Source organism: Sus scrofa, chromosome 13, assembly GCF_000003025.6.
Source record: "Sus scrofa isolate TJ Tabasco breed Duroc chromosome 13, Sscrofa11.1, whole genome shotgun sequence".
NCBI lineage: Eukaryota > Metazoa > Chordata > Mammalia > Artiodactyla > Suidae > Sus > Sus scrofa.
In genome coordinates, this window is record NC_010455.5 from 200,201,808 (window position 1) to 200,217,823 (window position 16,016).

Here is a 16,016-nt window from a genome sequence, read left to right on the forward strand (position 1 = left end):
TCCCTCCGCAGCCCACACCTGTCCTGTGGCCGCAGCTGCCGCCACCTTGGGGAGGAGCGCTGCTCTCTGCCCAGGACGCCCTCGCCGCCAGCTCCGCACAGTGCACTGCCTTCTGGCTGGGGATCTATTTGCATATTGCTTTCAGGTTCAAATGTGCGCGCACAACCTGGGCAGGTTCCCCTCGGGCCAGGCCTGTTAGGTGTGAATCCCACCCCCCTACCCTGGACAGGGAGGGACCCATGGGCTGAGGCTGGGGCTGGGGCTGACCTCTGGGGTGGAGGGAGTCCCAGTTTCCATACTGAGGCGCTCAGAAACTAACTGGCTGCCTCCGTTCTCCATGCCTTTTTTTGGTTCATTTTTTTCCCCCAACAGATATTCATTGAACATCTACTATGTGCCGGGGCTACGTGTGTGAGGGAGGGGGAGGATATAGCCACGAAAAAAACCAAGTCCCTGCTTTCTTAGAGCCTCCATTTGGTGGGGAGGGGAGACACAATAAAGAAATAACATGGGGGGGGGCAGATAAGAGCAATTACCCAGAAAGGGCAAGGGGAGTGATGGAAGATAAGATGCTGAAAAAGTACCTCCCTCTAGCAAGTATCATTTATCAACTATGTTATTATTTACTGACAGCACTTATGAAGCATTATGATAAGTGCTTTCACATTTTTGCTTTATGTGACTGTCACAACGACCTAATGACATGTATCTTATTGCGCCCCTTTCACAAAAGGGGAAATTGCGACAATGGGTCCCAAGGCCACACAGTTAGTGGGTAGTCAAGCAGGGCTTAAAACCAGGCAGTTGGCTCCAGGGCCCCACTCTGAAATGCTGTGCCTACACACGCGCACACACACACACACACACACACACACACACACACATTTATACATGTGTATATATATTTTTTATTTTATATGTATGTGTGTGTGTATATGTGTGTGTATGTATGCATACATATGTTTCACCCTCATTTCCAAATGTGATGGGGCCAAAATAAACTGAAATACACATTGCAGTGTTTTGAAAAGGGCCACACCCATTACATGATGTTTCTTCTCGTTCTTGCCTAAATTTCTAGTTGGTTTCTAAAGCGAGCAAGAGAATGTGGGACGGACTATTACTAGCTGAGGGAACTAAGTCGCCCAAGTGTCCCCAAGCTGCTGGCAGACAGGTGGCTTGTGTCACCAATCCCACCTGCTATGCTGAGCTGCATTTGCTCTGGCTGTGATGCTAGTGGCCAGTGGGTGACACTCAAGAAGCAGTCACATCAGTTCCTGGCTCCTGCCAACAAGGTTCCCATTACAAGGGTGCTGCCAACCAGCCGGGTGGGCAGTGGGTGCCCTCCAGGAACCAGTAGGAGACCAGCAGGATCACACCATGCCCTGCTGGGTCCTCGAACTGGGCTCCACCGTGCTGCTGTCCACCCCTGTTCACGAGACGGGTACCACTCCAGACAGTGCCCTGTACCTAAGCAAGAAGTGCCAGGGAATCCAGCCCCGGGGGGCAGAACCAGGGATCAGCCAAGACTTCTGAGCACCTCATCCCCATCCACAGGTAAAGCTGGATACTGGGTGCCTAGAAATCTTAGCCCCTGACATTAGAAGGAAATTCTCCCAGGTCACCCCTGCCCCCACCACCTGACTGTTCCCATAGGAGGACTAGGAGGTGTTGAAGCTGGTATTTGGAAGGAACAGCACATTTGAAGCTGGGTAGAATTTGGACAATATTGTGCATTAACCATGGTGAGCTATCCCCTCCCCCTCAGACGCCCCACAAGACAAAATAAAATTTCTCCGTGTTTTATCCAAATATGCTGTGGACTTTGGAATGAACTCTTACTCCTCCTTCCTGCTGACCCGACTGCAAATCAGCTTTGGATGGGGTTGGACAGTTGGGAGAGATGGGCAGCCATCACACTGAAATATGATGACAGGGGCAAGACTGTGAGGCTGTCCTCCAAGTAAGACATGTGCAGGGAGCAGCCATGTGAAAGTAATTAGGACAATAAATTTACTAATTGCTGAAAGTAACTTAATAACAAAACCACAATGCTCTTGGCCATTAATCCCAGCTACCGAGGCGGGACGGGTACAGATCGCCTTTTGCTTGCTGGAGGGGTTGTAAATATCAGGCCGGGGCTGCAGTGTTTGTGGATATCATGTGAAACAGCTTGCGTGGCTTTTGGTAATTGAAAAGTAAACCACTCTACAACCTCAAACCCATGTAGGGGTCCTTGGGGGTTTGAGGCATTTCTTAAACCTGTGCAGAGAGAGAGGAGGCAGGGCCCTCTTTCCTGCGAGGATTCTCTCTTCCTCTCCAGCCCCTTTTCTACCTGCTCCATTTAAACTAAAGCAACGGGAGTTGCTTAGATTTGGGAGGCTGGGTAATTGATTTTTAACAAGTGGAGATTCAAATGCCATATTTTAAGGAGACTTGGATTCTTAAGGTTGAATGGGTAGAAGGAAAGTGACAGGTAGGCTCAGGGATTCATTTGGGGTTTGGGTGAGGAGACTTCGGTCTCTGGGTGCCCAAGTAACCTGGGGGAATGCTTGTTCCTGATGGTTCTCCTGGTACCAGGAGTAAATGCAGTATGTTTGGAATAGAGAAGGACCCTTATCCCCACAGAAGATCAAAGATAACCATCAAATATATCATCGTCAAGAACCCACCAATGTGGAGTTCCTGTTGGGGTACAGTGGGTTAAGGATCCCGCATTGCTGCAGCTACAGCTCTGATTCGATTTAATTCCTGGCTCTGGAACTTAACTTCCATATGCTGCAGGTGCCGCTGGAGGAAAGACAAAAAACAAAACAAAACAAGAAAACCTTGAACTCACCAATATACGAAGGACTGCAAGTTCCCTGAGTAGGTGGGTTTTTGAGCCCACGTCTCTTTAAAGGTTTCCCAAGGCTTCAGGATTTGGGATCATTCAAGCTTAATTTTTTTCTCTCTAAAATATTCAGAAAAAAACAGGCCAATATATATATATACATATATATATTTGCAATATGTTTGTATCCACCTTCACTCTGTATCTGACGGTACTTCAAGGGGAAGTTATATTTACAAAAGCTGGGGGTTCTTTGGTACTTTATTGTGATGTTTTCATCCTTGCAATAGGCAGGTTAACTATTTCCCCCCCCCAATTAAAATAATAGCCCAAAGTTTCAGAGTTTTAAAGACCAAGTTTGCTCCTTGGTCCCTAGAAGATGTCCAGACAGCCCTGCTGGATGGCTAAGTGGAGGAGGGGTAAGAGGGATGCCAAACTCTTCCTACAGGTCCAGCCTCACTGAGGGATGCTGTTTTTCCAAAAGGCCTTAAGCTCTCCCTTGAACGGCAAGAAGGAGAGCCAGGGGGACCTAAACTGTTTCCCCCGAACAGCCACCTTCCAGGAAAGTCAGAGGTTATCACTTTGGACTTACTAAAAGTTTGGAGAGAAATCATGTTTCTGAGACCATGCAACCTCTAGCCCCTCTAAAGCTGGTTCTTGGATTAATTCAGGTCTTCAAAGACCTGCATGTGGGAGTGGATTGTTTTCATTCCTTGTGGAATCACTTTTACTAAAGTGCATATTAGACTTATCTCTTTGGCCCACTTCTAAAGAAGTAAGAGAACAAAGTCTCAGACACCATCCTAGAGTCTGAGCATTTCCAGGGGAGCCTGAGAAAAGCTGTATCCTGCTAGTGAAGTTCCTGGGCCAGGGGTCAAACCAGTGCCACAGCAGCAACCAGAGCCACTGCAGTGACAACAGTGATCCTTCAGCTACCAAGCCACCAGGGAACTCCCTCTGCTGATTCTTTTAGTCAACGATTGTCCTATAACATTTCTTTCAAGTTTCATTGTTAGGAAGAACAGTACTTATTCTGAACAACTGGTTTATGTTTTTTTTTTTCATCTCTAGACTCTTGTGCTTTTAACTGATCCTGTTATTTCTTTGGATTGATTGCAGGAATTCCAGATTCAAACCCACCCCTTGCAAAATGGACAAGACCTTACTCAGCCCATGTACTTTATGTCCATCTTCTAATTTCTGCCTTTGCTTCCCCTCTGCAAAGATGCACTTATCTTTCTTATTATGAAAAATTTCAAACATACACAAGAAAGCAAGTACTGTAATAAACCCTCATATGTCCATCACCAAGCTTTAAGAATGTTCAACTTCAAGAGTCAATCTTTAATGAGTATTTTCATGCTTGTTAGAATTCTGAATCTTCTGGAGTCCCTCCAATCCCTTTTCTAAGGAGATGGAGGGTATGTTCTAAATAACCACAGTATGTCAGTGGTTCTCATATGAACTGGTTTTGCCCCACCATCCCACCCCCTTGCCTGAGGACATTTGGAAATATCTGGGGGCATTTTTGGTTGTCACGACTGCAGGGAGGGCAGTGTTGCACTGACGTCTAGTGTGTGGGGTAGGAGATGAGCAGGATGGCTCCCACAGCAATGTGATGCTGCCCCAAACACCAATAGAAAAACTGGTGCTAAATGAAAAGTATTTTTCAAGCCAGACTCTCCCTAGGATGTTGAGTTTGAGTAAAGCAAAAACCGTATTTTCAAGTTGAAAACTATTCCACATACCATAGGTTTGGTGGTTTAGAATACATTCACAGGGGAGTTCCCACCATGGTTCGGTGGGTTAAGAACCCAACATAGTCTGCATGAGGATACAGGTTTGATCCCTGGCCTTGCTCAGTGTGTTAAGGATCTGGTGTTGCTGTGGCTGTGGCTGGGCCTGGCAGCTGCAGCTCTGATTTGACCCCTAGCCCTAAACTTCCATGTGCAGCAGGTGTGGCCATAAAAAAGAAAAAAAAAAAAGACATTAATGGTACTTATGTTAGAACGTCAGCGAGAAACTTGTTCATGTGGTTACATCTGGGAAGGTGGGCTGGATGACTGGAGGACGGGGTGAGATAACGACGTGCTGTATTTTTTCTACTTTACTAATAAATCTATAAGCTTTTTTAAAAATTGAAGTATAGTTGATTTACAATGTTTCAGGTGTCCAGAAAATGATTCAGTTATAACATAGTATTTATTCTTCGTGCATATATCCTTTTCCAGGTTCTTTTCCATTATAGGTTCTTGTAAGATGTTGAATACAGCTCCCTGTGCTAGAAAGTAGGAGCTTGTTTATCTCTTCTCTACATAGTAGTGCGTATTTGTTAATCTCAAATTCTCAATTTATCCCCTCTCTTTCCCTTTTGGTAACAGTAAGTTTGCTTTCTAAAAGATTTACTGTTTCCTATGTATCTGTTCATGTTGTTTCTATTGTTTCTGTTCATGTCTTCTGTTTTTCTTCTCTTACCTATTTGAAATAGTACACTCACATAAGATAGAATGACTGCTTCCAGAGGATCAAAAACCACAAAATTCATCTTAAAAAAGAACTTTTCAAATGTCTGTGTAAGGAGACTGAAGAGAACCTTCCAAAAGGGCTTTGCAGAGCACCGTGAGCCTGTCAGACATCTCGTGGGACTTGGCAGAGCCCAGGACCATTAAGTGAATCAGAAACACGTGGAGGGGCGGCCGTCTGGTCCCAGCATGATGGATCAATTGTGGGAGAGACAAGTTAAATGAGATGGCCCCCGTGCCAAGCCTCTGACACTAATGAGCCTTCAACTCAGGGAGCAGGTCTCTGGTCAGGCAGGCAGGGGTGGGGGCGACTTGCAGACTTGCCCAGGAGCAGGGCAGGCAGGGGGTGGCCTCAGGCTCACAGGTTGGGTCCTGCTCCTGCTGGCTTGTGGCTACGTGCCCCAGGGAGGTCATTCTTCCTCAGCCTGATCTTTTGGAGGAGATGGCTATGATGAGCTGTGTACGTGGTGATGGAGGTGAGGTGAGATCCTTGCTTCTTTCAAAGAGAGCCACTGGCTAGCAGTTCCAACAAAGAGGCTGCACTCTGGGTGGGCTTGTAGGCCCTCCCACTTTTCCATCTCCCTCTTCCTCCAGGCTCCTTTGCCCTCTCAGCTCCAGCTCCCAAAGCCTTGCATCAGTACCTCGTACTCATCAAGTTCCCCTCCACCATAGGGCATTTGCACATGCTGTTCCTTCTATCACGCACACTATTCCTATTCCTCTCCCCTGGTTAATGTCTCCTCATGCTTCATCCCCTCCAGGAAGCACCCTTTGACTCCCTTAGTAGGTCAGATCCTTTGTTACAGGATATCTGGTCTGGGATTTCTCTCCCAGCACTTGGAGAGATGCATCTTCATACTGTTGATGCAATGACGTGATGCTACACATCTCTCCTCACTGGTCTCTGAGATCTGTGGAGGCAAGGTCTGAGTCTAGATCCTGGAGCAGCACCAAGAACATTCTTGGGACTCAAGTACCTATTGACCAAGTGACCCAATGAGTAACAGAAACAACCATGCCCCAGGGATGTGACCACTGAGAGCTTGTCAAGGCACTCCTGGAAGAGCTGGTGATCTGGGAGTAATGGATGAAGCCTCCAAGATGTGGGGGGAGGAAACCTGCATGTTCTGGAATCTTCCATGACTTGGCCAGGGGTGGAAGCCTATGTGTGGCCAGGTCTGGAGTCTGCCAGAGGGCATCTGGATTGTTAACCTGCCCACAACTCAGCATCTTCTGTTTCTCTTCTCTCCCACCTGGTGTGGATGGAGCAAGGCAGAGCTCAGTGATGCTTGAGTGATGAATTAATCTGATGTTTGTCGGTAGATGTGAGAAGCCAGGGATGGAAGAGCTAAGATTCTCCAGGATGATCTGGGGAAAATGAGGAACCCTCTTCCAAGTTGACCCTTGGAGAGGGGGGAGGAGGTCTCACCTTCCTGGCTATGGTGACCCCAGACTGTGTTGGATGCCCTTCCTCTGCATTCCCATGATGCTCTGAGCATACTCCAGTTGTTTAGCGACAGTAATTGTGCCCAACGAGGTTGCCAACCCCCTGAGAGCCAGACTGTGGATTTTTCTCCTTCCTGCTAATCCCCAAACCATACACAATGCCTCAATGATTAAGGTACTCAGTAATGCAGACGGAATGGGCTTCCCACTTTATGACATCATGCCTAGACAGTTACTTTTTAATTTTTTTAATTAGAAACATTTTTTTTTTTTTGCTTTTTTAGGGCCACATCCATGGTAAATGAAAATTTCCAGGCTAGGGGTTGAATGATAACTGCAGCTGCTGGCCTCCACCACAGCCACAGCTACCTGGGATCCAAGCTGTCTGCGACCTGTACCATCACTTATGGCAATGCCAGATCCTTAACCCACTGAGCAAGGCGAGGGATCAAACCCACATCTTCATAGATACTATCTGGGTTTGCTACTGCTGAGCCACAATGGGAACTCCCTAAAATTTTGTTTAAAGACATTTTTTTTGGTACTTTTTTTTTTTTTCATTTTTGGTTGCCCTGCAACATATGGAGTTACCAAGCCAGGGATCAGATCTGAGCCACAGTTGGAGCTAAGCTGCAGCTGCAGCAACACCAGGTCCTTAACCTACTGTGCTGGGCAAGGGATCAAACCCACGTCCCAGAGTTCCCAAGACACTGCTGATCCCCTTGCGCCCCAATTGGAATCCCTTGATTTTTTTTTAACAACTTGTCCATCTTGCTGCAATTTCTGTCTGCATGAGAAGGGAAGGCTGAAAGACAGAGGGTTTGCTTTAAGCAAGACCTTTATATTCTTTCAGGTGTTCATTCAAAACACCACACCACACATACACACACCCTTCTCAGCTATCAAGAATTCTCACTGAAGCCGACAGGGGTAGAAAGAAGTGTAAGGAAATGCTGTAAAAGAGAAAGATGTATTTGGTGTTGAAAAGTGAATTGATGGGAAGGAGTAACGTGTGGGCTCCCGGTAAGGTGAGCCGCCTTGGGGACGCAGCGGGCTCAGCCGGAGCCGAGACCCACTGACAGGTGTGCGGGCCTCCCCAGGAGAGCCCCGCAGAGGCCGTGGAGGACGTTTTTCTTTCTCTTGCTTCCTACAGAGACCAAACCTCCTCCAGAACGTTTCTGTTTCCCAGAGGAGGGGCGGGAGGGGTGGGAATTGCTGCTGGGGGGTTGTACCAGCCACCGGCTGGGGCAGGGAGAGGAGAGGCTGTTGTCAGGAACTCTGGTCAATCACGCAGCCACTTCCAAGTGTGGGCTCTAGGCTCTCTGGCAGCTAGAGGAAGTCACCTGTGCCGGGTAAGGATGGGGACGTCAAGGACGACCTTGAATCAGAGACCTTCCTCTCGTCCTCCAGATCATCACTCAAATGTCACCTTCTCAGGAAGCCCTCCCCTGGCCAGCTTCACACCTGCAGCCCTTTCCTGGCCTCACAGGGCCACGTGTCCCCTCCTGCCATGCTTAATTGTTCCCCTGAGCACAGGTGGCCTCCAAAGCCCGTGCTTGTCCCTGATTTCCTAACATCTCCTTCCCTCCTGAACTGTAAGCTTATAAAGAGTCCCTTCTCTGCTCACTGCTCTGTCCCCAGCATCCAGACCACAGCCTGGGAGGTGTGGACTACATGTCTACTGAATGGCTAAAAAAGCAAATAAATGCTGACTTTTGGAATGATGATGACCCCGTGTTCTGATTTGTCTAAAAATATTGCCTTCCAGGAGTTCCTTGTGTGGCTCAGCAGGTTCAGAACCTGACGAGTGTCCTTGAGGATACAGGTTGGATCCCTGGCCTTGCTCAGTGGGTTAAGGCTCTGGTGTTGCTGTGAGCTGTGGTGTAGGTCTCAGACGCAGCTCAGATCCTGCGTTGCTGTGGCTGTGGTGCAGGCTGGCAGCTGCAGCTCTGATTCAACCCCTAGCATGTGCACTTCAATATGCCACAGGTGTGGCCATAAAAGATACCTAGATAGATAGATAGATAGATAGATAGATAGATAGATAGATAGATAGATAGATAGATAGATCTCCTTCCAGAGTTCCCTGGTGGCCTAGCGGTTAAGGATTCAGCATTGTCACTGCTGTGGCTCAGGTTCAATCCCTGGGTCTAGAACTTCTGCGTGCCATATGCATGACCAAATAAATAAATAAAAATACTGCCTTCCTAAATGCCCCAAAGCACAAAGTGGTCCCAACCTATATTTGAAGCCCAGCAATCCCACTCCTGGGCATCTATCCAGAGAAAACCATGACTCACAAAGACACATGTACTCCCATGTTCATTGCAGCACTATTTTCAATAGCCAAGACATGGAAACAACCTAAATGTCCATCAACAGAGGAGTGGATCAAGATGTACATATACATAGTGGAATATTACTCAGCCATTAAAAGGAACAAAATACCAGCATATTTAGCAACATGGATGGACTAGAAATTATCATACTAAGTGAAGTCAGTCAGACAATGAGACACCAATGTCAAATGCTATCACTGACATGTGGAATCTGAAAAAAAGATACAATGAACTTCTTTGCAGAACAAATACTGACCCACAGACTTTGAAAAACTTATGGTTTCCAAAGGAGACAGTTTGGGGGGTGGGAGGATGTGCTGGGGGTGTGGGATGGAAATCCTATAAAATTGGATTGTGATGATCATTATACAACTATAAATGTAATAAATTCATTGAGTAATTAAAAAAATAAAAAATAAAGCAAAAAAATAAAGTTTGTGTCATTTTCTCTTTTTTTTTTTTCTTTTCAGGATACACTTTACATGGTATCTGGGACGTTGGGGCCATGGCACCTGAGTGCCCAGGTTTTGTCCTATTTCTGCCTTTTGCACAGGGGGCCCATTTCCCGTCTTGTCTGCAACAGGGGCCCTGGACCGCCGGCTCCCACTTCTCCGGTCCTCCTGGTTCCATCCTTCAGGTCTCCGCCTCACCCCTGGCCTTCGCCCATCCCTGGAGAGCTTTTCTCCTCTCTCTCTGCTTCTGTATTACACCAGCAACAGCCCCCGTGCCAAGGGAGATGCCAGGGCCCCCAGCCATGCTGCCAGTGGAGACTTGGGGGCACTGAGCAGTGACCCTGTGATGAGAAAATCTTCTTTGAGATGTTCCGTGGGCATTTCACAGTGTGGCAGCCCTGCTCACACCAAGTCTGGACATTTAGATCCAAGCCTGAGGTTGGGATTCCCACCCCAAATTCCCTTTTCCTGGGGCTTGCTTTCTTTCTTTCTTTCTTTCCTTCCTTCCTTCCTTCTTTCTCTCTTTCTTTCTTTCTCTTTTTCTTTTTAAGTTTACACCCATGGCACATGGAGGTTCCCAGGTAGGGGTTGAATGGAGCTGCAGCTGCTGGCCTATGCCATAGACAGCAATGCGGGATCTGAGCTGCATCTGCAATCTACACTACAGCTCATGGCAATGCTGGATCCTTAACCCACTGAGCAAGGCCAAGGATGGAACCTGCATCCTCATGGATATTAGTTGGGTTCTTAACCTGTTGAGCCACAACAGGAACTCCCCTGCGGGGCCTTTTAAAATAACCACTTAGAGTTGAGCCTGAGAAAAGTGAGTGACCTCCGGCCCAGCCACCTTATACGTCACAGCTACCTGCTGTTCTGCTCTGCATCCCCCACTGGCCATGACCTGGGATGGACAACAGACCGTCCTCCGGCTCACAGTGTCCCTCCTTTTCTGGGATCTGTGAGTAGTATATCTTGTAAACTTGACTTCCTTTGTATGAATGAACTGAAACTGCGCCTCGAATCTAAATGACCTGGGGTTTTCAACTTTTCCAGAGGGGTAGCTCGGCTGCTGATGGAGTGACCTGCCAGCCCTGCGTGGGTGGCCTCCATGGTCAGCAGTCATCATCTGGATATCCTCAAATTCACACCCCAGCTCTGGCTGCCCAATTGCCCCCCCCCCCCCGCCCAATTCATACCCACCCAGAACCTCAGAATGCGACCTTCTTTAAAAACAGTATCTTGGAGTTACTGTTGTGGCTCAGCAGTAATGAACCAGACTAGTATCCGTGAGGATGCAGGCTCGATCCCTGGCCTCACTCAGTGGGTTAAGGATCCGGCATTGCCACGAGCTGCGGTATAGCTTGCAGACATGGTTTGGATCCCACGTGGCCATGGCTGTGATGCAGGCTGGTAGCTGCAGCTCTGATTCAACCTTAGCCTGAGAACAGTGTCTTTCCAGGTGTAATTAATCAAGATGAGGCCATACTGGAGAGGGTGGGTCCCTAACCTAAGGTGACTGGTGTCCTTAGAAGAAGGCTTATAGAGACACACAGAGGGAGGAGCTCAGCAGAAGATGGAGGCAGGAATGGGGGTGATGCCTCTACAAAGCCAAAGCCAAGGGTGGCTGGCAACCACTGGAAGCAACTGGAGAGCCTGGAATGGTTCCTCCTTCAGAGCCTCCAGGACAAACTGACCTTGAAGACACTCAGATCTCTGGCCCCTAGAACCATGAGACAATAACTCAGTGTTGTATAAACTGTCCCATCTGTGGTGCGTGGTGACAGCAGATCCAGAAAAGTAACACACAGACCCGATGGCCTGGCTGAGCTCCCCTGGGCCTCCCCACTGAGGGAGAATGTGGACTCCAGTGAGACGTAGAGGTAAACATGCTGTTTACCTTCCGATAGGCTTTCTTGCCTGAGCTTCGTCCTCTCCTGTGCTGACGACTGGCACGCTGTCCACAGCCCACCTTTGCACATAGTGCTCTAAGGGTCCAGTTCTCTTGTCTGCTTTCCTTCCCACAGACTGGCTTCCAAGGTGCCTGGCACAGGGTAGGGTGATGCAAATAGCGGTTGGACCATAGCCACATGTTATAGGGAGCAGTTGGAACATAGCTGTTAGGGAAGCTACTTTTCTTTTTTAAAAATTTTTAAAAATTTATCTTTTTAGGGCTGCACCTGCAGCACATAGAAGTTCCCAGGCCAGGGAATTGGAGCTGCAGCTGCTGGTCTACACCACAGCCACAGCAATGCCAGATCCGAGCCATGTCTTGAGACCTACACCACAGCTCACAGCAGTGCTGGATCCCCAACCCACTGAGTAAGGCTAGGGATTGAACCTGCATCCTCATGGATACAAGTCAGATTTGCCACCAGCTGAGCCGCAGCAGGAACTCTGGGAAGCTACTTCTCTGATCTGGATCTGAGATACAACCTGGGCGGTGGGGGCGGTGGGGGACCTCTGAACCAGCTCTGTCATAACCACCCCTCCTGGAGATCCCAGATGCACCAGGCATGCTCCCTTGTGGGACCACACCCTAGTGGGACAGATTTTCACACGAAAGGAGAAAATTCCCCCAGGCTGCTGGAGATGCTGAAACAGACAGCAGCTCTGTCCCGCCAGCTGAGAGGAGGAGCAGCTTCAGCCTGCCCCTGCCTTCCCTGGACGCAGAGCAGCCATCCTTCTTGGCTCTAATTTTCATCGTGTTTAAAGGACGGTTGGGGGTGGGGAAGGTGGGGGAGTAGAGAGGAGGCTGTCTGGTGTGAGATTTCTACAGTTTGCTAACAGTAAAAAATGGGAGAAGTGATAAAGTTACTACATTCATCCGTCACACACCCTGAAACATTTGCAACTGATTACGTTCCTCAGAGCTGGCACTGAGTCATGAGGTAGTCTGGTGAGCAGCCTGCTGGCATGAGCCAAATGCAGGAAGACTAGAAGGTACCTCTGGAACACGCTCAGAAGGAAAATTCTCCCAAGCGATAAAAAAGATATAGAGACCAGTAGTTGCTTTTCTCAGCAGCAAAGCATCCAGTATTGCTTGAAAATAATAATAATAATAGCAACAACAGCAATAATAATAATAAAATCAGAATGGTCCTAGCAGCTGTAAAGATGCATGGGCTTTTTTGGCCTCAAATGGACTTCCTGAATCCCTGTCATTGTTAAAACATGTCCCATGGGGGAAGGGGAGCTGATGGTTGTATCGATGGGGTGGACTTGTGGGCATGTGTGGGCTCTGGGTTACATTCGTGGCCAAGCCCAGTTGACCTACCGCAGAATTCATTCTCCTTAAAGGGTCATGAATGACACCTGCTGGAAAACAATACTCCAGTGCTCTTCTCTGGCCTTCTAGAAAGGGCCACGGGGAGTTCCCATTGTGGCCCAGCAGTAACAAAACCGGCTAGTATCCATGCAGACAAGGGTTCGATCCCTGGCCTTGCTCAGTGAGTTAAGGAGCCAGTGTTGCCGGGAGCTGTGGTGTAGGTTGCAGGTGCGGCTCAGATCTGGCATGCCTGCGGCTGTGGTGTAAGCCAGTGGCTACAGCTCTGATTCCACCCCTAGCCTGGGAACCTCCATGTGTGTTGAGTGCAGCCTGGGAAAAAAAAAAGACAAAAAAAAAAAAAAAAAAAGGCAAAAAAAAAGTTCTGGAAAGGGCCATGATTGAATTGGATTAGGACTCCTGTCCAAAAAAAAACTACCCTACTTTTGGGCAAACTAGTTTTCATTGACAGGAAGTAAAAGAAGTTCGAATCCCTATCACAGGATGATAGGGAATGAGACCTCTGCATTTCCTGAAACGCCCGTCCCCCGGATGCGTGCCATCCTTGGAAGAGCATGGTCTCTGCTTTGCATCCTTGGTCTCCCAGCTGGAAGGAAGCCTCGTTCCTCCTGTTTCCTTCTCTGAGCTGGACCACCGCCTGCTGGGGGGTGGGAGGAGGGTTCGGACTGATTCTGGGACTGATGCTGTTGCCTCGTGCATCCATTTCCCTGTCTAAGCAGGATAATTCAGCTGCCCAGCTGCCCTGCTGCCCAGGGGTCAGCTGAGATGAGACATATCAAGCCCTGGGCCAGGGCCTGATGGCCAATAGGAGCCGTTCCGGCATCAGCTGAATGTGCACTGACTCTGCAAGAGGCAGCTGCTTGGAGACCGAGGTGCTGCATCATCACAAGGTTGCTGTGGCCACGGGGACCCGTTGGTGGGAGGACCCCCTTCTGGCTGATGGGGGCAGCTGGCAGCGCCTGCTGTGGTCTTACCTCTCCCTTCTTGGCCTCTTGCTTTCCTGAAATAAGAGGTGCAGGGGCCCGGAGAAAGGGAGGGTGAAAATGGCAAGGGGGTACATTTCAATACAGTGGAGGCTGGCAGCTCCCATGAGGCAGGGTCCCCTCCAGGGGAATGGATGCCCGGGGGTCTCCAGCTCAGCTGCTGCTGGAACGACACACCTTCCAGCTCTTTTCTGCTGGGAGCCCCTTCACGGGCCAATACTCAGGGAGACGCGACAGCCAAGCCCAGCAAACCAGACTCCCTTCTCCCTCATTTCCTGCCGTACCTTTCCCAGAGCCCTGCTGATGCTGTAGAGGAGCCAGGCTCCGCGACGCTGAACTAGGCAGGCAAGTGGATGGGCTACCCTCCCACTGTGGGCAGTCAACCTCCCCCTACCATGGGCAGGATGCTGGTCTCACTGGTCAGCCCCTGGCAGGACCCTGCCACAGTCAATAGCACCTAGGGGAAGGTATTCAGGCTACCGTGCCTGAGCAGGGGAGGAACCACAACCAGACACGCCATTGCATCCAAAGCCGTCTCAGCTCCAAAGCGGAAATCACGTCTCACACCATCTCCTACAGGAAAGTCCATTCTTTCTTCTGGGGACACTGATGGCTTCCAGGTACAGGCCTGGTCCCTGCATTCCAGCCACAGACCCTGCCTCCAAAGGCGGATGAGAGCACCTAGAACTGCAGTGCAGGATTAGAGGTGCTCCATGGTGGGGCAGGGGTGGGGTGGGGGCGGGCCGTGGTGGATAAAGGGCTCGGGTTATAACAGAAACGGCTGCACAGTCAGTGCTCAGTGTGAACCGGGCCTGCCTTGTTCTGGTCCACTCCTTTATTCCTCACAATATTCCTAGGAAATAGAGACTATCAGTATTGCCATTTCATAAAGGGGAAAGTGAGGCCCAGAGAGGTGAAGAAACTTGCTCGAAGTCACACAGCTGAGACCTGAAGTGAAAGCTGGTATTTGGGGATTTTACCCACTACATTCCAGTGTTTCCACAGGACACAGGCCTGTGATGTCTGACCTTCCCAATGCTAGTTAAGCTCCTTGAGGGCAAGGGGCCTATATATCCCCCCCAGAGGAGGTATTATCCTGGAAGAAGCACTTAATAAATCCTGATTATGTTCTTCTGCTTCTACCTCTGCAGGGTCAAGGGGCCCGAGGCAGCCCCGGAGGGATCTGCAAAACCTGATAAATCTCCCATATAACTTTCTCTGATTCTAAAGCCACCCCCAAATCACAGAAACAATTGTCTTTTGCCAGATTCTTCGATGATGTTTATAGGAGTGTTTCCTCCTTTACCGGGCAGCTCAGCTCACGGTGGGCCCCCTGAGAGCAAAAGTCAGCCTCTCTTCTATCCCCAGGGATCCCCCGGGCCAGCCAGAGGCCTCTCAGGCCACGAGCCATGGGCGGATGTTTGTCAAATGAATACATGAACACCCCTAGTCCTGCCCAACTCTGAGCTTCGAACAGCGCTGCTTTGCTGGAACACCCATCACAACTCTGCCTAACGGAGCAAGGGCTGCTTTTCTTGTATTTGGAAGCTATTAGGAGGGGGTTCAAATAAATTGCCAATATTCAACAGGCTAAAACTACTGTGGCTTTGCCAGAAATCGCTGGAGAGTTCTAGCTGGGGAGGGGGCTGTGGGCCAACGACCCTCACGTGCACTTCTCAGCACGGGAACCCAGGGAGGGGAGAGTAGAAATGCTTTGGCTCCCGGCGCCCTGCCTGGGGGTGCACTATTAGGCCTCAAAACAGAACTTATCAACGATTTAGTCTCATTAAGTTGTAAGAAAACAGGCTACGTGTTCCAAGGTCATAAGTTTTCTCCAACGTTCAAATGTTTCCAATGTTTTGTAAAACCAGAGGAGGCCGGGAGCCCCCCGGGGCTGGCTGGGGTGATGGATATATGTGGAGTTTGGAGGGAACTTTTCCAGCCGTCTTCAAAGCCAGCTCACTACCACTCCACCGGCTCCGGGAGGGCGCTCTGAGTCCCCAGCGAAGGCTGGTCAGTTGGTGTGTGTGACGATGTCCAAAGACTCGTAGGTCCCACTTAGCAGTTTCAGCTTTAACAGAGGCTTCCGAGACTGCACATGTGGACACACACAGCCAGACTTCCCCAGCTTTTCTGCAGGGCAGGGTGTGTGTGTGTG

The 16,016-nt window shown here is 49.3% G+C and overlaps 1 long non-coding RNA gene across 1 annotated transcript; it reads left to right on the top strand.

The window, feature by feature from the left end:
- On the top strand, positions 2,097-4,131 carry LOC110256439. Its single transcript, XR_002337941.1, has 3 exons — positions 2,097-2,187; positions 2,785-2,872; positions 3,953-4,131. It is a non-coding gene; the product is annotated as an uncharacterized LOC110256439 (long non-coding RNA).